The 24,494-nt window shown below is 41.7% G+C and overlaps 2 pseudogenes; both read left to right on the forward strand.

The window, feature by feature from the left end:
* The window catches only part of LOC149163651 (zeaxanthin epoxidase, chloroplastic pseudogene), a 97,330-nt pseudogene extending 87,926 nt beyond the window's left edge, over window positions 1-9,404 (forward strand).
* A 3,897-nt stretch (window positions 9,405-13,301) lies between these two features.
* On the forward strand, window positions 13,302-14,558 carry LOC149163652 (zeaxanthin epoxidase, chloroplastic pseudogene; annotated as a pseudogene).
* The last annotated feature ends 9,936 nt before the right edge of the window (window positions 14,559-24,494 follow it).

Consider the following 24,494-nt stretch of genomic DNA (forward strand, 5'->3'; position numbering starts at 1 on the left):
ATTAATTAATTAATATTCAAACTGCTGGTAAGACCAAATTCGAATTTTACTTCCTACTTTAGACCAATGACTGTCTAAAAATAGGAATCCAACTTGAATTGCTAAAAATAGAGCTTCTATTTTTAGCACTTCCATTTTTCATTCCCTCTTGCCCAATCCAGCGCTGATACCCAAACTGCTATTTTTAGCACTTCTATTTTTAGCAATTTCTTGTTGCCAATTTTCAACACTCCCTCTCAATAAGAAAGGCTTCCTCTCGAACCCAATCCTATACCTCTGGAATGTTTTACATGTAACGCATCTACCAAGTGTGGTTGCTCCAGTAACTCTCGGAACAAATAAAAACTCCCAATTGACCTCTCTATTGGGCTAGAAACATACTCTGATGCTGAAGCTCTACCTACTTCTGACAAGTGCTCCCTCTCTGACCTTTGCGCTACTGCAACATCTCCACGCATCTCGCACTGTTGCACCCTTCTTTGTGCTACCCTGCACTGTGCAACACACTTGTTCCTCTCACATTGTTGCAGCTTGCATGCTCTGCGTTGTCTTGGGATTCCCTGCACTGTAGCTCTCTCTACCACTCCATCTGCATCTGTCTCTACCCACTCAGTTAGTTCTGCTACTACTCATCGGGGCTCTCGTAGCAAATTCCAATCAAAGAGGTTGGGTACCTCAAGGATCTTGCCCCTCCTCCTTGGGACGATCACTCCACATCACCCCACCTCCTACTTGGAGGTAGGGCTGCATGGGATCCCTCAGCCCACCTGGCTCGAAATTTCCCTCTACTGGAGGTCTCTGCATGAATAGATGTCTCTACTTGATCTCCTCTAAGCTTCTCTAGTTGTGGTTGCTCCACAACCTCCTGAAGCTGCTGCACCAATCGTGACTCCTCCACAATTGTCTGAGACTTCTTCTGGTGATGCATGTTGAGAGGTAATTTACTCTCCCTCTAAATCACCAAGTATCTAACCTTTTCCTTGCTCTTCAAGGCTTTTCACGCATCTTGTACCTCAAGTGCATATAGGTTATTGGCTAGCACACCAATCTATTTCAACTTTCTTGCCGTCACGAAATTTTCTAGAAAAAGAACAAATTTTAAATCAACAATATCTCCCTCATCTGAACTCCAATTCAGCCAATTTTCTTTTTGATTTTGGGTATTTTTCCACAAGGAATCCAAATATTCTATTTATTTCTGAAAATTTTGTACAGAAATTTTCAGATCTGCTCTGCAAACTCTTGGCCCAAAACTCAAAACTTTGAAATCTCCTCTCAGTATAATGTTCTCTCCTTGATCACCTGTGCTCCGATACCATGTAGAATTTTGTAGAATTTTTCCTACAAGTCAGCTAGCTTTGATAACATGTAGAACTTTTTATCAGATGAGGATTTATACCATGGATGAGCTTCCCACCTATAGATCAACCTGGTAATGCAATGTACTAAAACAAAACACTTGATCTACTTCTACAAACAATTTAGCGAAATCTTAATCAATCATGAGCAACATCAATAAGAACACATATAACTGATAAGAAGGAATCAATCACACATAACACAGAAGAATTTACTCGGGGAAAGCACCTGCCTAAAACCCCATCTCTGTATTATCATACAAGTGGAAATATAGTCCGGATTACACAAAGCCTTAGCTCGAAATCTATCTAGCTCTCAGTACAATCCCTCTGCTGCTCATAGAGAGTCAAAAGCTTCTCACAAACCTTCTCCTCTACCCTCCAAACCTCCTATTTCCTTGTGCAGTTTCCTTGGGGTCCAGTGCTGCCACCTATGTGAATTTGCCTCTTCACACACTCACTAACCTCTAATCTAACTGCACAAACTTGAAGGAGATAAATTCTCATCATGGATGAGCTTCCTTTATAGGAAAAATATTCATCCAACTGATAGTACATTGTCCCACATCTGATCTCAACTGGGTCTCTGACAAAACTGACATGCATCAGTTATCCATGAGTGAATACATAGTTATTTGAAAATAACGGTTGTCACATGCATGCAAGCATCAGCAAACTGAATCTCATTAATTTAACAGCTTGTTAAATTAATCTAACTGAACTTGACTAAGTTAAACTAAGTCAACTAATCCTCTCAATATAGAGCTCATCCTTAATTCCTCAATCAGTGGAGCAAATCAAGGACACATTCCCCAATTAGTGGAGAAATTATTGCATGTTCTCACAAAGACTTCAAGTTTGATTTTCCTTAACTAATTAATTCATGGAGAATTATTTAATTAATATTCAAACCACTGGTAAGACCAAATTCAAATTTTACTTCCTACTTTAGACTAGGGACTGTCTAAAAATAGGAATCCAACTTGAAATGCTAAAAATAGAACTTCTATTTTTAGCACTTCCATTTTTCATTCCCTGTTGCCCAATCCAACACTGATACCCAAACTGCTATTTTTAGCACTTCTATTTTTAGCTATTTCTTGTTGCCAATTTTCAACAAAGCCTTCTTGCTTCACGCAGATTCACCTCCTGTCAGGCGGAAAGAGTTGATAGTGCGGACACAACCAACCTCCCTAGGAGCCTAAGACTCTCTAGTGACAAACAAGACAAACAAGAGCAATCCTTCTCTAAACATGCATTTACTATATAAGAAATCAAGTGTTTAGATCCTACCTGTAATCCAACGCTGTTGTAGCAGTCCAGCCTCACTGATCCGGATGAGCTCCTCCTTCACTTTGAAACCTGCATCCACTAACAATCAAACGATTAAATAGCACTTGATAATCTCATAGAATAAAACATATTTAACACATAGACCAAGGAGTACATGAAACAACTCATAAATAACAAGTTATTGAGAAGAATGGACTCATTTGCATTAATAGGAAACAAAAGGAACAATTACAACCTGAGCCTTGGTGTTGTGCAAGTCCCTCCCAGGGTCCATCAAGAGTTCTCCTTTACTTTGACAAAGCTCACCCACTTCCAAATAGAACAAGAAAAGATGGCAATCTCTCCTCACAAGCTTCTAAATGGGAGTCCTAATTCCAGCAGCATCTACCGTTAGAAATGTTTAGCTTCCAACCTCTCCTCCTTCTGGCCCAATGCCTGTATTTATAGTGGTCTAGAGGAAGTTATTCAGGTCCACCATCAATGGGATAATCCCCTCTTTGGATGGGATAGCTCCCTCATTGATGGGATAAGTTCCTCTTTGGTAGGGGTACATGAACCATCTGGAGGCGCTCAATACACGCCGAACAACCTTCTAGAATGCTCTAGAAATGACCATAAGTAACTTTTTAAAGATGAAACTTGCGCATTTTGACCTTTACAGGGGTACGCACCTGCCCCTTTACATACAGAGCGTACAAGTACACAGCTTCTGTGAACATTGGGTGCGTACCCGCAGGTAAGGTTGAGAGAACCTGCGTACCCAGAGATAAATACATTTATAAAGACTTTCTCTCTTTTTGGAGTTTGACATGGAGAGCAGAGGCATAAGACTTGCCCAGGAGGATAGCATGACTGTTGATAGAGCCATACTAACTGTAAATAGTCATGGTGACATTTTTTAGTGTAACAGATTGCCCCCTAAAGTGCGAAGCCTGTAATAGATTAGGGTTTTGTATTATCTAGGAAGGGTGAAGCGCTTTATCATTTCAAGGATTATCTCGTGGAGAGCCTGGTCAGAACCTGCAATTTTCAACACAAAATACATGTATAAGATTATATCATCACTGAGGTAGGCATTCCCATACTCAGATCAAAACTTTAACTAACAGACTAACTACTCTGATACAGGAATGACCTTGCAGTACATCATAATCATAGACTTTTGTAGACACAGTATGGACGCAGCCATCTGTTTATGATTAGTCTACTTAGATAATGAATACAAAACTCCTCGCAGCCTGGATGGTGGAAACTAGATCCAGGGTCTTCATTTCTGCTTCCCGAATTGGTACGATTCTAGCCATGCGAATAAATGAGTTGATGTCGAACATGGTAGAAACCACTTGATTACCAGTCGATGATGTAAACTGTTAACAAGTGTGAGAGAGACCACCAGTAATGTCAATGGTTCTCAAAGTACCCAGTACAATCCATGAGATGTGAATGAATGAGTTGATGTCGAACATTTCACGGAATCCTTCGATCGAGAGTCAATGATGTAAACTGACGTCAAAGGCGAGAATCCTGCCATTGATGCATGCAGACTTCAAGGTACTGACGATTTCTAAGTCATTTCTCTAGATAATGTGTTGATGTCGATAGAAAGCGACCCGTTGCAGGCAAGCCCACAACATGAAATCATTTGTTCAAGCTGAAGAAATGTTGCTGTAAGGACTGACTCAGGGATGGTCAAAATGGATGACAAGGTATTTTGCAGATGAAATTTTTGTTTGCAGACCTCTTGAACACATAACGAGACAACAGATGGTTTGGTGATGAATGACTCAAAGTTAATCCCCGAAACCCCGCTGAAGTCTTTCAAAGTGGTTTGATCAACTGTGAGGTAAAGGATTTCCCAACCCAGGTGAATGAAAAGTGTCGTGTCCAAGAGTGGTAATAAAGTTTCTTCTGAGACAAAAGATAACAAATAGGCTCATTCCTCTCTCTTTTCCCCCACCATTTCTGGCAAGTACCTCTTTAGTTTTAACAAGCTTGAGGAGGATAACATATGCTTGATTATAAGCTCATCCTTCGGATGAGTCCAACCTAGTTTTGATTCGAACCCTAGGAAGGAGTGGTTCGTTCCTGTTTGTAATTGAACAGGTCCTTTACTGTGAAATTTTAACGAGTCCAGTATAGGAGAAACTCGGCGTTTTTCAATTTTAGAGAGTCTGAAAAACTTAAGAAGACTCCAAGTTGAACTTTTTCGTAGATTTGTGTCCCTCAAGCCCGAAAAAGTATAAAATAATACCTGGGGGAACCGCTTGATCTTGCGACCCAGGAGTACTTTCATAATTAGTGCCACTGACCTGAAAAGTAAAAAGCGATCAAGGACACGTCGTTTTATTTCCAGTATCGAGTTTGAAACGACAAAAACCCGACAAACTTTTCCTGTTTTTACGGTCAGAAAAGGGCTATAAGGGGACCGTCTTTTAATTCCGTTTTAACGAGTGTAAAAGAAACGCTCGGCAATCTTTTCATATTTTAGGAGTCAGAAAAGGGCTTAAAAGATGACTCTGATATTTTGGTTCATGAAAAATGACAATTTTCCCTCTAAATCCCTTTGTCCTGCAAAAAAATGACACATTACACATACCTGTTTAAGATAGGCAAAAATACATTGAAAAATATCCTTCCATGGTGAAAAATAAACAAACCTAGCATTCATTCATCCAAAAAACCTATAAAAAGACTTTTTACCATGTCATTTTTACCATTTTAATGTTGAGGTTGAGAAAAGGGCTTTTGGCAAGAAACTTCCCGTGGTCATTGCGGAGAATCCGACCGTTAGAATCGAACGCCGTCTCTTCCAGGTATTTCACATCATCCTCCTATTCATTTTCATCCGATTAAAATTTTTTTTTAGGTTTTAGTTTTGGTTTTTGGGGGGTTTTAGGTTTTAAAAACCGCTCTGCGGGGTACGCAGGTGCCCTAAGGGTGACCTGCGTACCCCGACCTTTTCCTACACAGGAAAAAGGTCGGGGTACGCAGCCCACCTTCAGGCCAGCTGCGTACCGGCGCTCTGTGTCCTAAACGCGGGGTGCGTACCCCGCGAAGGGCGGAATTTGAAACCCTAAACCCCAAAAATAACCATTTAAATTTTCCCAAATTAATTCTAATCTTTATTTCTTGGTGTGTAGGGCACTCACCATGTTGGATTGGAGAGAAAGAGAGCACGAGGACGTTGATTTAGCCGCAATTGGTCACCAACCTTCCATTGATGCCCTAAAATCATGCGGACTATATAAATACTGGGCCATACCTTGCATGAGGTCTCAGGTGAGATTCTTGGAGTGGCTGGTTGAGAGATGGAACATTCATGAGCAATGCTTTTACATCGGAGGGCACCAGCTCGAGATAGAGCCCTCTGACATATACTTTCTCATTGGCTTGCCAAATAGGGGCGAGCAACTCAATCTAGCCGGGACTAGGCCGGGTGGCCAATCCCTTGCTAGTCTCCGGGCAGAGTGGTGCATACCCAATCAAAACCATGCGAAAGGCATAGAAATCAAATACATCTCTCGGCGTGAACTCATGGTTATAGCTTTCACGGTTACCAGAATTTGCGGCGCAGTCGCTTTACATATTGCCACCGGGTCCCAAATGCGGATGGCGATTGACTGTTTTCGAGGCACCATCTTCAACTGGTGCGATGCTGTGTCGGCCAACATGAAGGGCCAACTGACTAGGGCAAAGAACGGACAACTGAAGACCTTTGGATATGGGCCTCTAGTTGTGAGCTTTGCCTTAGAGAGAGTTCCGATGCTGATCCCTCAGCATCTCACTGTTGATATCTTGGGTCCTCGGGAGCCAAAGCTGATACGATGGGTTACGGTGATGGCCCGGCATCCTGACGAGGGCGCGGCAGTTGTTCGATTCCCTGCTGGTTATTTTCACTGGTTAGAGGACCAGGTCTTTGCTATTCAGGACTTTCCTTATGCCGGAATGGATTTTCAGAATGATCCGGACATGGTTCTTCCACAGGGAGAACAGTGGGACGACAGAGGTATTTCATTTTTCATGAATTTTCAAATTATATATTTTTTTTGTTTTTATATATATCGCCTCAAACTGACAGTACAAATTTTCAAAATGCAGATGTAGGTCCACGACGTCCAGCCAACCTCCGGGCTTTTGAGAGGAGAGCACCAGCTGTACCAGCACCAGCCCCATAGGATGCGGCCGCAGAGACCTTGGCCGAGCTGGAACAGGATCTAGAGCGTCTGACGGCGAATATACCAGAGACCACCATAGATGACATTCCCATTCGACTTCAGCGCTATGTGGTCGCAGTCCCAGGACCTTTTAGGAGGTTCTTGTGTAGGGTAGCGCGGGCAGTGGTCTCATATAGAGAACACCACCAGTGATTGGCTAGTCGTTTTTGTAGACACATATGACATTTTTGGTTTTTTGTACTTATCATTTTTGCCGATCATAAGGTGTTTTTCAACCTATGATCGAAGACGATGTATATTTTTTGACACACTCCTATCTATATATATATCATTATTACCGGCTTATCTTGTTTAACATATGTGATGAAATGTTTTTAAATTTACTTGCATGATTATCGTAAATGTCTGTCCAACATTCGAGAAGCAATTGCCTCTGCTAATGTATTTAAAGACCTTGGAATATGCTGATATTCAATGTAATCAAATTCACGTTCCAAGAGACGCACTCTCAAAAACAACCTTAATAACACAGGATTTCTAATGGCATATACTCTATTAAGCTGTAATACAACAAGTTCAGAATATAACCTCACTATCAAACGTCGAATTCCAAATGAAATAGATTCAGATAATAATTCAACCACTGCACTGTATTCTGCAATGTTGTTCGTCGTGTTATCACTGACAAAATTTCAATGCCAAATGTCTGCAAATAAGCACATGAATCCTTTTTAGCAGTTTCGCAGCGCTATATGTTTAGGTGGTTTCGTAGCATGCTACGAAACTGGGGATTTGTCCGAAACCATAGCTCACCCATATCACCTTTGTCTCCTATGGGTTCTGTGGGAATATCTGGCTCGACATGTCACAGTGCTAGTTCTTATCATCAATATACAAATAATACTACTGTGTTTTTCATCTTCAAGGTTTTCTCTATAATCCCGCTACATTGGCCGAAGTTCTGGTATCTAGTGGAGGTCAATATCCTAGCCTGCCTATTGTACAGAGTTCTGCTTCCCTTCAGAAATCTGCATCCAGTGAAAATCTCACAGGGAATGGGCAGACACAATAGAAAATCTTCTGTATGAGGATTCCCCTATGCATTCTCCGATGGAGAGCACAACCTTGAAGGATTATTCTAATGGAAGCATAGATTATCCCACTATTGCAAATATCTCTGATTCATGTTCTGTTTCACAAATTAATTCTTTGCAACAAGAAGCATATGCATCAACTGGTCACCGGCAAGATAATGTTCATACAGGGAGCTCTTCTAAACAGCTGTTAGTTCAATATGCAACTGCAATATCTAAAGGTAACATTAGAGGATGGCCGTCATTATGAAGGTTATCTTTTGGTTGGTGTAGATGGCATATGGTCGAAGGTGCGCAAGAAGCTTTTTGGGCCAAAAGAAGCTACATACTCAGGATATACCTATTACACTGGCATTGCAGATTTTGTGCCTCCTGACATTGAAACTGTGGGTTATCAAGTATTTCTGGGCCACAAACAGTATTTCGTTTCTTCTAATGTTGGATGTGGGAAGATGCAGTGGTATGCATTCTACAATGAACCAGCTGGAGGTGTTGACCCTCCAAATGGAAGAAAAGAGAGACTATTAAAGCTATTTGGACATTGGTGTGACAAAGTTGTGGATTCACTCACGGCAACACTAGAAGAAAGGATTCTACGCTGTGATATATATGATAGGATACCAATTATGACGTGGAGTAAAGGCCGCTTTACCCTACTGGGTGATTCTGTTCATGCCATGCAGCCAAATTTGGGTCAGGGTGGTTGTATGGCAATTGAGGATGGCTATCAGCTTGCTTTAGAGCTTGAGAAATCTTTGAAACAAATTTCTGAAACTGGAGAATCCATTGACATCTCAGCTGCCATTAAAAGATATGAAAATGAAAAGGAGACTCCGAGTTGCTTTGATATATGCATTGGCATGAATGGCAGCAATAATGGCCTCTACTCACAAGCCTTATCTGAGTGTTGGACTTGGACCACTATCGTTCTTGACTAAACTACGGATACCACATCCAGGCAGAGTTGGAGAGAAGTTTTTTTTTTCATAAAGATGGGAACGCCTCTAATGTTGGATTGGGTACTAGGAGGTAATAGTTCAAAGCTTGAAGGACGAATTCCGAGTTGTAAGCTTAGTGAGAAAGCAAGTGACCAGCTTGGAAGATGGTTTGAAGATGATGATGCACTAGAACGTGCCCTAAATGCAGAGTGGTATCTTCAATCCATAGACCAGAGGATCTACAACGTTTCACAAACCATTCATCTGAGCAAGCCTTCTTATATTGGAAATATTGCACTTCCAGATTCAACAGATGTATTAGTAGCAATTTCATTCCCACAGGTTTCTGAAAGACATGCCTGCATCACATGCAAAGACAATCTGTTCTTCCTCACTGATTTGCGCAGTGAACACGGCACCTGGATTATTGATGTTGAAGATAGGAGATATCGTGTCCCCCCAAACTTTCCTGTGAGAATACGCCCCAGCTATGTCATTGAATTTGGACCGCATAAACAGGCTGCATACCGAGTGAAGGTTATGTGATATTCAAGTATACAGGCCCGTTAGATATGTTGGTCGTGATGGTGTGGGTTATGGTGTTTCCTTTGATGTCAAAAGTGGTGTCAAAGTCGATTGGGAGAATTCAAAACTTCTGATGAATAATTCCTTGCTCTATATTTCCAGTGATTGGTTCATGACATTTTTTGGTTATTAGTTTCAGACCGAGATCTTAGAAAACTTAGGGAAAGAAATGTTATAGGTGTGAGATCACCAGTGAATGGGCATGAGTTAATTGAGCTCCAGAATGGAGCGGAGTATTCCATGTTTGAATCTACCTATTACGAGGCCTATATTCATGCCCTCAAAGTTTTAAGAAAGCCGGAAATGAAGAACCTTCAGTTCAATGAACAGCTCGTATATCTTAAATCCAGTGTATAGGATGTTGAATATAATGTTGATTGGCATAGGGTTTGTAAGGATCAGTGTGATTCTGTTGATGAAAACCGAGAAAACTCAAGAAAACGCCATAAACTTTAAATGCTTGAATGGGTTTCAGTCCAAAGATAAGTTGTTTCAAATAAAACAGCAGTTTCGTAGCGCGCTACGAAACTGCTGAAGGTGTGATTTTAACGCAGAACAAGTCAGTTTGCATTTTGAGCGGAAATTTTGGAAAGAGAACGCCAAAGATCATGCAAGATATCAGGTGGAGATACAACAGCCGTTCAGATCTAGACAGGTGTACCTTTTTTTGTAAAGTGAAGTGTTTTGTCTCGAGTTAAAAGTTTTTATTATAAAGGCACTTTATTACCGGTCATTAGGGTTTGGAAGGAGTTGCATACGAGGAGTTTTGGCTTGCACACATGCTCATCAACGAAGCTTCCAGCACATTTGGAAATATGGTGATGCTCATCATTTTTGGGATATTAAAGAGCTGGAGACATGCTGCTACATTTTCGAAGAGGTAGTGGAAGACTGGAACCGGAAAAACAGGGGTTTTATCCTAATATTATTGAACCATCAACGCATCCAGCATCCAAAGCTAGCCTGGAACATTGAATCCTCTTCTCATCTATCTCGCCAAACTGAAAGGAGACAAGTGTCAAGGAGCAAGAAAGAATCATTCTACGAGGAGGATAGAATTAGAGTTTTAGTTTAATTAGGACTCTTTAAAATTCCAGTTTAGCACTTATTGTATTTAATGAGTCAGTTAAATAGCAGATAGGGGTAATTAGTAGCAGTCATCGAGCTCCCCTCATGCTGGAGGAGGAAGCTCAAAGTAGTTAAAGATATGTTTCTATATATAGATGAAACTTTGATGTAATGGAGGTTGGATATTTGAGAAAACAGAGTTTATTTTTTCTTGTGTAAAAACTTATTTTCAGTAATACAAATGACTGCTTTTCTTCTCAGGATTCATACAGTGTTTCAAATGCTCAAGATATATGTGGTTTTGTTTTATCCTTTATGTTTTACAGCTTTATAGATACACAATCACTCAGAATTCACTTTGCTGCTCTGATTTCCTGTGTGTATTTGTAAGTTGAAGTTTCTATGAGAGGTATTTTGAGTGTTTAAACATTACATGCCCTGACTTCTATGAAAGAGTAGTTTTATAGTTTGCTGAAGTGATGATTAACTCCATGAGCCCAATGGAAGTCTTTGTAATGTCTGTCTAGCCAACATATGTGTTAAATTTACTTTGCAAGAGTTAGCCATCTCATCAATAGTTAAAATCAATAACCCTTTTGAGAGAGCCCTCTCAGGCTAAGGAGGCTAAGCCTTAGTCAAAAGTCTGGTTTGAAATAGTTACACAGAGTCTTGCTGATTAGCAGCCTTCAGTGCTTGATTTTGTGATAACATTTTGGTGTGTCTGCCGGGAGTCTGAAGATTATTCATTCCCGAAATCAATGGCTGAACTTCTGAATGTAGCAGGAGCTCAGACATCTATTTGAGGCAAACTACCTTGGCGACTCCACACATCGAATAAGAAATTGGAAGGTGACTCCACTGTTAGAAGATCAGTAGCTTGATGAAGTTTCAAGATGAATTCCACTGCAAGAGTGAATGCCAGGTATGCTCCTATGAATCGGTCTCATATCCCTGGTTTTCCAAATCCTATGCCGGAGGTTGATTGGTTAGATGATCTTCCAATATTCAAAGATGAAAAGAAGGATAATGCTGCTCTCCATTTGGTTAAATTCCATATGCATGTACGCAGTCTTAAGGTTCATTTCCCTGAAGATTGTCTCATGAAAATGTTTATGACCACTTTAGAAGGGAAAGCATGGTCTTGGTATAAAAGTCTGGAAAATGGTTCAATATATTCGCTTGCTAGTTTTCATGATGAATTCTGTGAAATGTATAAAGAAGGTTATCCTTCCTTATTGCTGCTTAAAGATTGCTATAGGCATTCTTTAAATCTTATTCAGTACTTGGAGGATTGTTATGATGATGATGAATTTATGGATGAAGAGATTTTAGAGGCTCTTCATAACAATGCATTCCAGCACCAAGGAGAAGGTATAACATTACATGAAACGTAGCATGAAGAGCAGCAGGGGTCTACTTGTGAAAACCATGTTTTATCCTTAGATATGAATGTAGAGATGCAACAGATCTCTCAGTGTTTGAATCATAAAGAAGATGAAAATGATTACACCTAGCAAGAAGAAATACTGGAGGAAATTTTCTTTGACCCTCAGGCAGAGGAAAAGCTTGTTCAATTTTGTACTTCCTTGCAGCAGCTTACTTCAAATAATGATCATAGTAGTGAGGAGAATTACATTGTTTGTGAGCATCATTCAGAAAGGCAGTTGGATAGCATATCAAATAAATTTGGTGTGGCTGAGGATAAGTTGTTTGAAGATATAGAATGTGATGAGAATCAGCAAACTAACCGTGTGTTTTTTGACCCTATAGCTGACTACATGGAGAGGATTTACTGTTCAGCTTTCCAATTATATTTTCATCTTGAAGAACAGTTACACCTCATGCTGCCTTGGTTACTTCAGTATCTGGTTTATTTTTGTTTCAAGCACAGCCAAAGGATTCAAGTGTTAGATCAGATCGATGACTGGCTTCATTGGAAGTTTCATGTTCCTTGAGCTACAAGTGGAGATTGCAGCTGATAGGGTAGGTAGGAAAATGCAAATAAGCTCAAGGTTGACGGAGCAAATTTTTTTTAGTAGTGATAGATATAGACTTCTTTCTCCTACAAGTGATCATCAAGCTTAAGCCCGAGGTGAAGGCCCAAAGAACTTAAATAAGATGTTTGTCAAATAAATTTTATAAGGCACTGGAACTGCAGGTTCTTAGTGTACCACAAGGGCACACTATCCCAAGTGGAGCCACTGTTATCACTGACAAAATTTCAATGCCAAATGTCTGCAAATAAGCACATGAATCCTTTTTAGCAGTTTCGCAGCGCTATATGTTTAGGTGGTTTTGTAGCGCGCTACGAAACTGGGGATTTGTCCGAAACCATAGCTCACCCATATCACCTTTGTCTCCTATGGGTTCTGTGGGAATATCTGGCTCGACATGTCACAGTGCTGGTTCTTATCATCAATATACAAATAATACTGCTGTGTTTTTCATCTTCAAGGTTTTCTCTATAATCCCGCTACATTGGCCGAAGTTCTGGTATCTAGTGGAGGTCAATATCCTAGCATGCCTATTGTACAGAGTTCTGCTTCCCTTCAGAAATCTGCATCCAGTGAAAATCTCACAGGGAATGGGCAGACACAATAGAAAATCTTCTGTATGAGGATTCCCCTATGCATTCTCCGATGGAGAGCACAACCTTGAAGGATTATTCTAATGGAAGCATAGATTATCCCAGTGTTGCAAATATCTCTGATTCATGTTCTGTTTCACAAATTAATTCTTTGCAAGATAATGTTCATACAGGGAGCTCTTCTAAACAGCTGTTAGTTCAATATGCAACTGCAATATCTAAAGGTAACATTAGAGGATGGCCGTCATTATGAAGGTGATCTTTTGGTTGGTGCGCAAGAAGCTTTTTGGGCCAAAAGAAGCTACGTACTCAGGATATACCTGTTACACTGGCATTGCAGATTTTGTGCCTCCTGACATTGAAACTGTGGGGTATCAAGTATTTCTGGGCCACAAACAGTATTTCGTTTCTTCTAATGTTGGATGTGGGAAGATGCAGTGGTATGCATTCTACAATGAACCAGCTGGAGGTGTTGACCCTCCAAATGGAAGAAAAGAGAGACTATTGAAGCTATTTGGACATTGGTGTGACAAAGTTGTGGATTCACTCACGGCAACACCAGAAGAAAGGATTCTACGCCGTGATATATATGATAGGATACCGATTATGACGTGGAGTAAAGGCCGCGTTACCCTACTGGGTGATTCTGTTCATGCCATGCAGCCAAATTTGGGTCAGGGTGGTTGAATGGCAATTGAGGATGGCTATCAGCTTGCTTTAGAGCTTGAGAAATCTTTGAAACAGATTTCTGAAACTGGAGAATCCATTGACATCTCAGCTGCCTTTAAAAGATATGAAAATGAAAAGGAGACTCCGAGTTGCTGTGATATATGCATTGGCACAAATGGCAGCAATAATGGCCTCTACTCACAAGCCTTATCTGAGTGTTGGACTTGGACCACTATCGTTCTTGACTAAACTACGGATACCACATCCAGGCAGAGTTGGAGAGAGGTTTTTTCATAAAGATGGGAATGCCTCTAATGTTGGATTGGGTACTAGGAGGTAACAGTTCAAAGCTTGAAGGACGAGTTCCGAGTTGCAAGCTTAGTGAGAAAGCAAGTGACCAGCTTGGAAGATGGTTTGAAGATGATGATGCACTAGAACGTGCCCTAAATGCAGAGTGGTATCTTCAATCCACAGACCAGAGGATCTACAGCGTTTCACAAACCATTCATCTGAGCAAGCCTTCTTATATTGGAAATACTGCACTTCCAGATTCAATAGATGTATCAGTAGCAATTTCATTCCCACAGGTTTCTGAAAGACATGCCTGCATCACATGCAAAGACAATCTGTTCTTCCTCACTGATTTGCGCAGTGAACATGACACCTGGATTATTGATGTTGAAGATAGGAGATATCGTGTCCCTCCAAACTTTCCTGTGAGAATACGCCCCAGCTATGTCATTGAATTTGTACCGCATAAACAGGCTGCATACTGAGTGAAGGTTATGTGATATTCAAGTATACAGGCCCGTTAGATATGTTGGTCACGATGGTGTGGGTTATGCTGTTTCCTTTGATGTCAAAAGTGGTGTCAAAGTCGATTGGGAGAATTCAAAACTTCTGATGAATAATTCCTTGCTCTGTATTTCCAGTGATTGGTTCATGACATTTTTTGGGCATTAGTTTCAGACCGAGATCTTAGAAAACTTAGGGAAAGAAATGTTATAGGTGTGAGATCACCAGTGAATGGGCATGAGTTAATTGAGCTCCAGAATGGAGCGGAGTATTCCATGTTCAAATCTACCTATTACGAGGCCTATATTCATGCCCTCAAAGTTTTAAGAAAGCCGGAAATGAAGAACCTTCAGTTCAATGAATAGCTCGTATATCTTAAATCCAGTGTACAGGATGTTGAATATAATGTTGATTGGCGTAGGGTTTGTAAGGATCAGTGTGATTCTGTTGATGAAAACCGAGAAAACTCAAGAAAATGCCATAAACTTTAAATGCTTGAATGGGTTTCAGTCCAAAGATAAGCTGTTTCAAATAAAACAGCAGTTTCGTAGCGCGCTACGAAACTGCTGAAGGTGTGATTTTAACGCAGAACAAGTCAGTTTGCATTTTGAGCGAAAATTTTGGAAAGAGAACACCAAAGATCATGCAAGATATCAGGTGGAGATACAACAGCCGTTCAGATCTAGACAGGTGTACCTTTTTTTGTAAAGTGAAGTGTTTTGTCTCGAGTTAAAAGTTTTTATTATAAAGGCACTTTATTACTGGTCATTAGGGTTTGGAAGGAGTTGCATACGAGGAGTTTTGGCTTGCACACATGTTCATCAACGAAGCTTCTAGCACATTTGGAAATATGGTGATGCTCATAATTTTTGGGATATTAAAGAGCTGGAGACATGCTGCTACATTTTCGAAGAGGTAGTGGAAGACTGGAACCGGAAAAACAGGGGTTTTATCCTAATATTATTGAACCATCAACGCATCCAGCATCCAAAGCTAGCCTGGAACATTGAATCCTCTTCTCAGCTATCTCGGCCAAACTGAAAGGAGACAGGTGTCAAGGAGCAAGAAAGAATCATTCTACGAGGAGGATAGAATTAGAGTTTTAGTTTAATTAGGACTCTTCAAAATTCTAGTTTAGCACTTATTGTATTTAATGAGTCAGTTAAATAGCAGATAGGGGTAATTAGTAGCAGTCATCGAGCTCCCCTCATGCTGGAGGAGGAAGCTCAAAGTAGTTAAAGATATGTTTCTATATATAGATGAAACTTTGATGTAATGGAGGTTGGATATTTGAGAAAACAGAGTTTATTTTGGCTTGTGTAAAAACTTATTTTCAGTAATACAAATGACTGCTTTTCTTCTCAGGATTCATACAGTGTTTCAAATGCTCAAGATATATGTGGTTTTGTTTTATCCTTTATGTTTTACAGCTTTATAGATACACAATCACTCAAAATTCACTTTGCTGCTCTGATTTCCTGTGTGTATTTGTAAGTTGAGGTTTCTATGAGAGGTATTTTGAGTGTTTAAACATTACATGCCCTGACTTCTATGAAAGAGTAGTTTTATAGTTTGCTGAAGTGATGATTAACTCCATGAGCCCAATGGAAGTCTTTGTAATGTCTGTCCAGCCAACATATGTGTTAAATTTACTTTGCAAGAGTTAGCCATCTCATCAATAGTTAAAATCAATAACCCTTTTGAGAGAGCCCTCTCAGGCTAAGGAGGCTAAGCCTTAGTCAAAATTCTGGTTTGAAATAGTTACACAGAGTCTTACTGATTAGCAGCCTTCAGTGCTTGATTTTGTGATAACACGTCGTTTGACCGAGGCTTACCCCATGCATAGAAACTAACTCGTCAGAGGGCGAATAGATAACCCAAGCTGCGGAAGAGATATTCCGTGTACTACGACAAGCACCATCAGCAAATCCAATGTATGTTTGGAGAGGCGTCGACATCTACAATATCAAGAGTAAAACCAAGATAAGCCAGAATAACGACGAAAAACACACTCTCTAAACTAAGCACACTACTAGCTAGAAAGAAAACCTAACCTAACTAAAAATTCTCCATACCTACCATTTAAGCATAATACCTCTTTAGGTAAAGTCCATTTCTGGGTTTACCCAAAGAGTCCCCATCAAAATCTACCAGCTCATAGGCCCCTTTTGCTAGCTTTCGCTTTACAATGTAGGGTCCATGCCACATAGGAACGAATTTTCCAGCACCTAGCTTATCGTTAGCTTGATCATATAATAGCACTAGGTCTCCCTCTGAAAAACTTCGAGGGGTCACATTTCTATCATGCTGAGCTTTCATTCGCTTCGCGTGAGTCTCGATTGCCAATGCAACGTCACGTCGAGTCTCATCTAATTGAGCTAAGTATAATAAACGCTTCTCCTCTTCGGAAGTAGCTGGAAGTAATTCGACAGCCATTTGAAGTGATGGGATTTCGCATTCAATGGGTAACACAGCTTCCAAGCCATAAACTAGCTGGAAAGGAGTGAACCCTGTTGAAGTTTTCACTGAGGTTCGGTATGCCCATAGCGCTGAAAATAACATGTTGTGCCAATTCCACCGATGAATACCAATGGTTCGTCGGATCATGATAACCAGGACTTTGTTGATAGACTCAACCAAACCGTTGGCTTGCGGATAATAAGGAGTAGAGCTATCGTGGCGCAAACCAAGTTGGCTTGTAAGCTCAGTCATCATGATGTTTCGAAAATGGCTCCCATGGTCAGTGATGATTGCTTGTGGGACACCAAACCTAGTTATAATATGATTGAATATGAAAACTGCAGCTGTTTTGCCGCTTGCGTCGAATGTAGGCATCGCCTCGGCCCATTTAGTAAAATAATCAACCGCGAGGATGATATACGCATGCCCCCTGGCCGAGTGAGGGTTACAAGTAATAAAATCGATACCCCATTTGGCGAAAGGACCAACGGAAATTATAGGATGGAGAGGAGCAGGTGGTGCGCGCATCTTGCGATCAAACAGTTGACAGTTGTGGCACTTCCGGACCGCAATGATACAATCTTTAAACATGGACGGCCAGAAATAGCCAGCGCGCAACACCTTCTGAGCTGTGGCATACCCAGACATATGACCGCCACATGCTCCAGAGTGACAATCATTCAAAACCCTCTCAGCCTCTTCGTGACTTAAACAACGTCGAAAAACTAAGTCTGCCCCCCGGCGATAAAGTGTATCTCCAATAATCTTGTATTGCTGGGATTGAAACCGATTTTTTCGATGTTCCGACTTTGAAGCTTCAGGCCGAAAGGTTTGGGTTTGGAGATAGATGATTATATCCCCGTACCACGGATCTAAAGTACTGATAAGAAACAAATATTCGTCCGCAATGGACTCCTCTGCCACAGTTTCTGTGTCAGCATGCGGGAAATCACACATCAATACCGCAAAAACTAAGGATTTCTTAGACTTGGACTTCTCAAACTCCAAGTCGAACTCTTGCAGGATAACGATCCATTTAGAGTACTTTCCCCCTAGCATTTGTTTTGTCAAAATATAAATCATAGGGTTGCAATCCGAAATAACTGTAGTTTTACGGAGAAGAATGTAGTGACGAAAACGCTGGACAGCTTGAACGGCTGCCAGGGCCAATTTCTCCACATGTGAATATTTTAGCTCAGTGGGGTTTAATGTCCTACTAAGATAATATATCACATGTTCCGCTCCGAATTCATCTTCTTGAACTAACACCATTCCAATGGTGGAATGCGAAGCTGCGAGGTATAAGAAGTAGTCCTGGTTGTAGTTGGGAGGATGCAACAACGGTGCATGGGTCAACGCGTGTTTAAGTGCATCAAAAGATTGTTGGGCAATCTCGTCCCAAAAGAATTGAGCATTCTGTTTCAACAACCGTGTAAAACCTTTAGTGACCTCGGCGTAGTTTGGAATGAATCGGCGTAAAAAGTTCGCTTTCCCTTGCAAACTTTGGAGTTGGCGCAAACTTGAAGGAGGAGGCAATTTGATGATAGCTTCGACCTTCGAGGGATCGACGCGAATGCCAGCTTTTGAAACAACAAATCCCAGCAATCAACCTGTCTCTATACAAAAAACACACTTGTGGGGATTCAACCGAATTCGATAATGCCTACACCTCATAAAGATTGCTCGTAAGTGGACAAGGTGATCAGCTTGGTGTAAATAATGAGCAGGCAAATCATCGAGGTATGGTTGCACAATGTGCTTGATGTCATGAAATGCATAAGACATCGCCTATTGAAAAGTGGCCCCAGCATTCTTAAGCCCAAAAGGTAATTTGCAATAAGCAAATGTCCCCCATGGACAAATGAATGCCGTTTTTGGTTGGTCGGCAGGTAGAATATTGATTTGATTATAGCCCGAAAAACCATCCATGAAGGAAAACATTTCACTTTCGGCACAATCATCAATAATTTGATCGATATAAGGCGTAGGATAGTTGTCTTTTGGACAAGCTCGATTTATATCGCTATAGTCGATACAGATTCTTATTGTTCCTTGTTTCTTGTTGACCGGAACAATATTCGATACCCAATCCGTTAACGGGATTGGATAAATGAAACCTGCTTTCAACAGCTTTTCGACTTCTGCTTTAATTGCAGCCGCTTTCCGAGGGTGAATTTGACGCAATCGTTGCCGGACGGGTTTAGCGTCCGGGTAGGTCTTTATTTCATGAACAACAATGGCAGGATCGATTCCCGACATTTCCTCGTAAGACCAGGCAAACACATCGCGGAATTCTTGGAATAGGGCCTTGTAAGTTTGGATTTCATCTTCTGTACATGAGGCACCTATATGAATGTTTTCCTCAATTCCGGGCTTCACTGAAATATCAATGGGAATAGTGCGAGAAATATTCCCTAAATTCAACTCTGAATCAGAATGTTTCGTTGGATTCTGAGCGTCTTTGACATATTCAGTGGTAAAGATAGATGAAAAATCATTTTCAAAAACATCATCCTTAGGTAAAAACGAAGATCTGTGATGAAGATATTCCCATGGTAGATCGTCTACACTTAAGATTTCGCGAAGTTGCTCGTCAGATGACACGACTTCGGGAAACGCTATCCGTTCTAAGGTTGATGTGAAAAGTGATTCTTCACTGACCACATTCATTTGGTCAATTTGGGTTGAACACGAGTCGGTAAAAGACATGACAGCTTCATAAGCAATTTCATATGGACTCAAAGGCATAGCATCACCGAATGAGTCTATCTCATATTCAGATGGGACAATCCAAGGATCATCATAAATAATGTTGTCTGATGTAATCATATGAATTGATGCAAATGAAGGGTCTGCGTTGATTGGAGGGAAAGGAAAAGTTCCCAGTAAACCGGAATCTTTAACTAAACCTATGCCAACGTCCCTATAAGGGATTGTCGTCTTACCGACATGCTGGATACTCTCTGAAGAGGCTAGGTCGGATGAAAAGTATGTCAGCTGATCAATGGTCACAATCTTACCGTTATATGCAAACTTTATTACTCTGAAGACCGATGAAACGACTGCTGTCATAGCATATGACCAACTTCGACCCAAAAGAAGGTTGTAGTCCAGAGGGGCATCAACCACCTCCACATCCAGACTAACGGTTTTACCTTCTACCCCTATAGGCAATTCCTGTAGAATACCAAACGGACGGAACCCACGGCCATCAAAGGCCTTAAGGATGGTCGGGGATTGGTTCAACGAAGGAGAACCAAGCGATCTCCAACATTGAATCGACATAATACACGTAGAAGCTCCCTCATCAATCATAGTCCGATGAATAGGCCTATTTTTGAATATCACTGGAATTTGGAAAGCCATTTGATGGGGTAGACGCGGTGTACTATTTTCTAGATCGAAGATTATCATGTTCGGGTCCTGAACATCAACAGCTCCGATAGCCGACAAAAGTAATTTTCGTTGTGCTGGGCATGATTGCAGCACTTCTAAAGCCGACATTGCTGAGGGTGAAACAGCTAAGTCCTCAACAATGTTGTAATTCTGGGCCGCTCTCGCATGTGGATTGAAAGCAGACCTTCGAAGTACACCCTTGGCGGGTGGTTTGATTACTAGATCCGGGTTAGGTTTCTCGATCTGTAGTGGATTGGAACCGGGAGCTGAGGTTGATGGAATAGAATGAGAAGATTCTGCTTCCTTACCATCAACAGGAGCCTTACTACCATAATCGTGTTATCGAGTCGCAATCCTCACATGAGACATCATCAAAATGGATTCTTCACTGGCAGTCGAGGAAGAACCTATCATCTTACTTTCCTGCTTTGGAAATGGATCTTTTAACACAGTAGGAGTGGGAGAACCTTTGACTATTTTCACAACCTCGGCCCGATGAGGGCAATCTCTCGTAAAATGATCCTCTTCACAAATAAGACAAGGATATCGAGGTTTGCGCTTTTCGTCATTGGTTTCCAACTTTTCTGTTTTCTCCTTCGGAGCCTTGTCTGCTTTAGCCTTCTTCTTACCCTTCTTCTTTCCACCGTTTTTTGATTTGGCCGTAGATGACTCTACAGCGTGAATATCGGCAGAAATTTCAGGAGAAGATGATTCTCCTGTCGGGGAATCAGGTAAAGTGATTATAGGAGTAGTAGAATTCTTGGAAGACTTCTTCTTACTCTTTGTATTCACGATACCAATCATACCATCAGCGGCATGAGATCCCGAAGGAGCAGCAGCGATTTGATTCGATTTTGGAAGATCTGGAATCTTCTCGTGCAACGTACCCGACTGAGTATAAAATAAGTCAAGGTATTGCGCCTGAGCAATGACTTGCTCCTCAGTAACTACTCCGGCCTTAGCTACATCTTCAGTAATCTTCGGTAATAATGATTTAACAAACCATTCAGCTAAGATTTGGTCCGGGATAAAAACTTTCACTAACCTTCTTCGACGTCTCCACTCATGAATGTGATCAGAAATATACGTGGACGTTGATTGTTTTAGTGAAGTTAATAGCTCCGTGCCGTTATCGTATCTGACCGGCAACTGAAAAAGAGTTAAGAACGAGGTAGCTAACTGGCTGAAATTGTAAAAAGAGGCCCGTGGTAACTCAATGTACCACTTGGCCGCGAGACCAATGAGTGTACGCTGGAAAAGACGTAAGCGGATCGAATCATCCGAGATAGAATTTGAAGCACACCAGAGGTGGTAAGTCATCACATGATTGGACGGATCCTCTCCAGTCTTTCCTTCGAACTTGGGTATATCACTGGGCAACTTATTTGGCATTGGCGGCCAGAACGGAAGATATTGAATTGGATCATTCGTTAGGCGCGTCAAGTCTGGTAAATCCAAAGTTGTGATAAACGGTAACTGTCGGTTAGGATCTCTAAAACTCTGGGTCACAAGACCAGTCCCAGGAGGAGGATATCCAGGATAACTAGGAACAGGAGTCGCATTAGGGATATTATATCCTCCTGGAAAACCAGGATTAACCAGACCGTACTGGGGTTGTTGAGGTTGTTGATAAGTGTACCCAGGATACGGTTGATACTGGTAAACCGGCTGTTGGACAGCTTGCCCATGTTGGTACTGTCCCTGGTACGGTTGTTGAACAAATTGAGGTTGAGTAGTGACAACCGTACTTATACCAGGTTGACCTGTAGGCATCTGGACCGTGGTTTGAATCGTAGATCCAGATAATGGTAAAGATGTCTGAGGAGTGGTTACAGAGACAGTAGAAACCAGAGTCGTCGATACTCCAGAAGTAAGTGCGGCAGATGTAGCGGTAGTTGCAGCAGCCGTTTGAGATGGAGTACTAGGTGCTATTGGCGGCTGAGTAACTGCCGAAGTTACAGAAGTTTGAACATTTGATTGGACAGGTTGCGGTTGCTGGGGTGGACCAGAAACTACGGGTTGTCCAGCTTGAGGTACCAACTGTATACTTGGCTGCAACACCTGTTGACCCTGTGATGGATCCCACACTAACATTCCGGGGTATTGACCCGTAACAGGTTGAGGATACTGAGATCCATAACCGGATTGAGGATAGGATTGATAATTGAAAGGTGCAGTTCCCATACCTTGAATATATGACTGACCTTGAGGTGGTTGATAACTTTGACCCGAGTATTGACCTTGAGGTTGATAACCTTGAGGTAAATACGGGTACTGGGGTTGACCTTGACCTTGAGGTTGATACCCTTGAGGTTGATACCCTTGGGGTTGATACCCTTGAGGTTGATACCCTTGAGGTAAATATTGATACTGAGGTTGACCCTGGGGTACATATTGAGGCTGGGGTTGACCTTGAGGCATGTATTGCACCATAGGTACATACTGACCTTGAGGTTGCCCCCCAGACACGATTTGTGTACCTTGAGGTTGCCCCCCAGGCGGTAATTGGCCACCTTGAGGTTGGGAAATGGGAACTGAACCTGACATCATGTAAATGTCTCCGACACCCAATGGTATATTACCATTGTTTCCAGCTAATAACCCATGATCAACGGGTTGAGGAGATGCCCCCGCAAAGGTACCAGAAACTGATTGATACCCGATGGGAACAGAAGGACCACCGTGTAAGAAAGATTCAGGAGTTTGAGTAAACACGGACGACTGACCAGACATATTTACAGGAGTATGAATACCTCCAGGTGGAAAGGGAGTACGAGGTGTAGAAAAACCTACCCCTGAGTTGTCTAAATAATTGGTTAACGAAAGGTACCAAGTAGTACTTCTAGGAGGACTGTAAAAGATAGATTCACGCTCCCTGAGCTCAATAGTAAGTTGATCTTCAAGGTTAGAGACGCCTATTTCTTCCTCTGGAGCAAGTTCTTCGATAGCAATCAGACCAGTAGGAAGATTTTCGGTGATAACTCGTTCTACTCTTGGTGAATCTGGAACACTAGAAGTCGGAGTAACAGGTTCAGATATTTCAGGTTCTTCACCTGTATCACTAGTAGACGAAAAACTACCAACAAGCTCAGAAACTGTAACAGCTTCAGGATTATAACCTGTCTCTAGACCTTGGTAATCTGAATGGAGTACCAAGGAAGATTCTTCTTCTTCAGGTGAACCTACTCTACTGCCACTAGGAGGAGTTACAAGGACCTTCAAACCCTCTAGATTACTGGGGTCATCTCAAGGAGGTTCACCCCGAAGTCTACGGGATCTCCTCAACAATTCGGCCACAGAAACAACTTCAGGAGACTGGCCCCGAAGTCTACGGGACTGTCTCGGTAATTCCGCCACAGTTAAAAACTTTTAACTACTACACACGAAAACAAAGTAAAATCTCAAATCAAAAGCACCTAAGGTCTCTAAAGAACCAAACAAATTTGAATCACACGCCTAAAGAATCTAGGGCGTCAAACCAAGCACAAACAGTAGCCTTCCAGACCGAAAACGCTAGTTGGAGATGAAACCCAACATCGCCAGATTCAGTACAGAAGTGGCGGGTGGAACAGTTACCCCGGCAACCTGCTTAATGAATAGATCGGCACAAGTTCCTCCACTTTAACCGTCTCGAGTGAAGTGAACCCCCCGGAAAATCCAAGTGAGTCTAGCCGACGTCTGCTCCAGGTACAGTGGGATCTTCCCTCCACCGTCACCTCGGTAGAATCCTAAAGATAATGGTCACTAAGGTTACCAACCGCAACAAATGCACCTGGGGGAACAGTCTACACTCCGACAGCACGTAAGGGCAGAGTATCAAGCTCAACCCCCTTGCCAGTTCCTTGACAATAATCCAAGGTTTACCGACAAGTGACCCCTGGCTCCTCGACAATGGTTAATCCGAGGTTTACCGTTTGTAATACGTGCGTGTCTGGCATCGTTCCCAACGAGGGAGGATTGATCCCCTCACTGGTTCGGACATGAGCTCGTGCTTCTCCTTTAAGAAGAGCTTTCCCAGAGTACAAATGAGACAATTGGATTTATTCTATCACAAGATAAGCTACTTGTTTGGTTTT

This window comes from Pinus tabuliformis, chromosome 5_1 (assembly GCF_031772625.1).
Source record: "Pinus tabuliformis cultivar Carrire ecotype Pingquan chromosome 5_1, CPIR1, whole genome shotgun sequence".
In the NCBI taxonomy this organism is placed as follows: Eukaryota; Viridiplantae; Streptophyta; class Pinopsida; order Pinales; family Pinaceae; genus Pinus; species Pinus tabuliformis.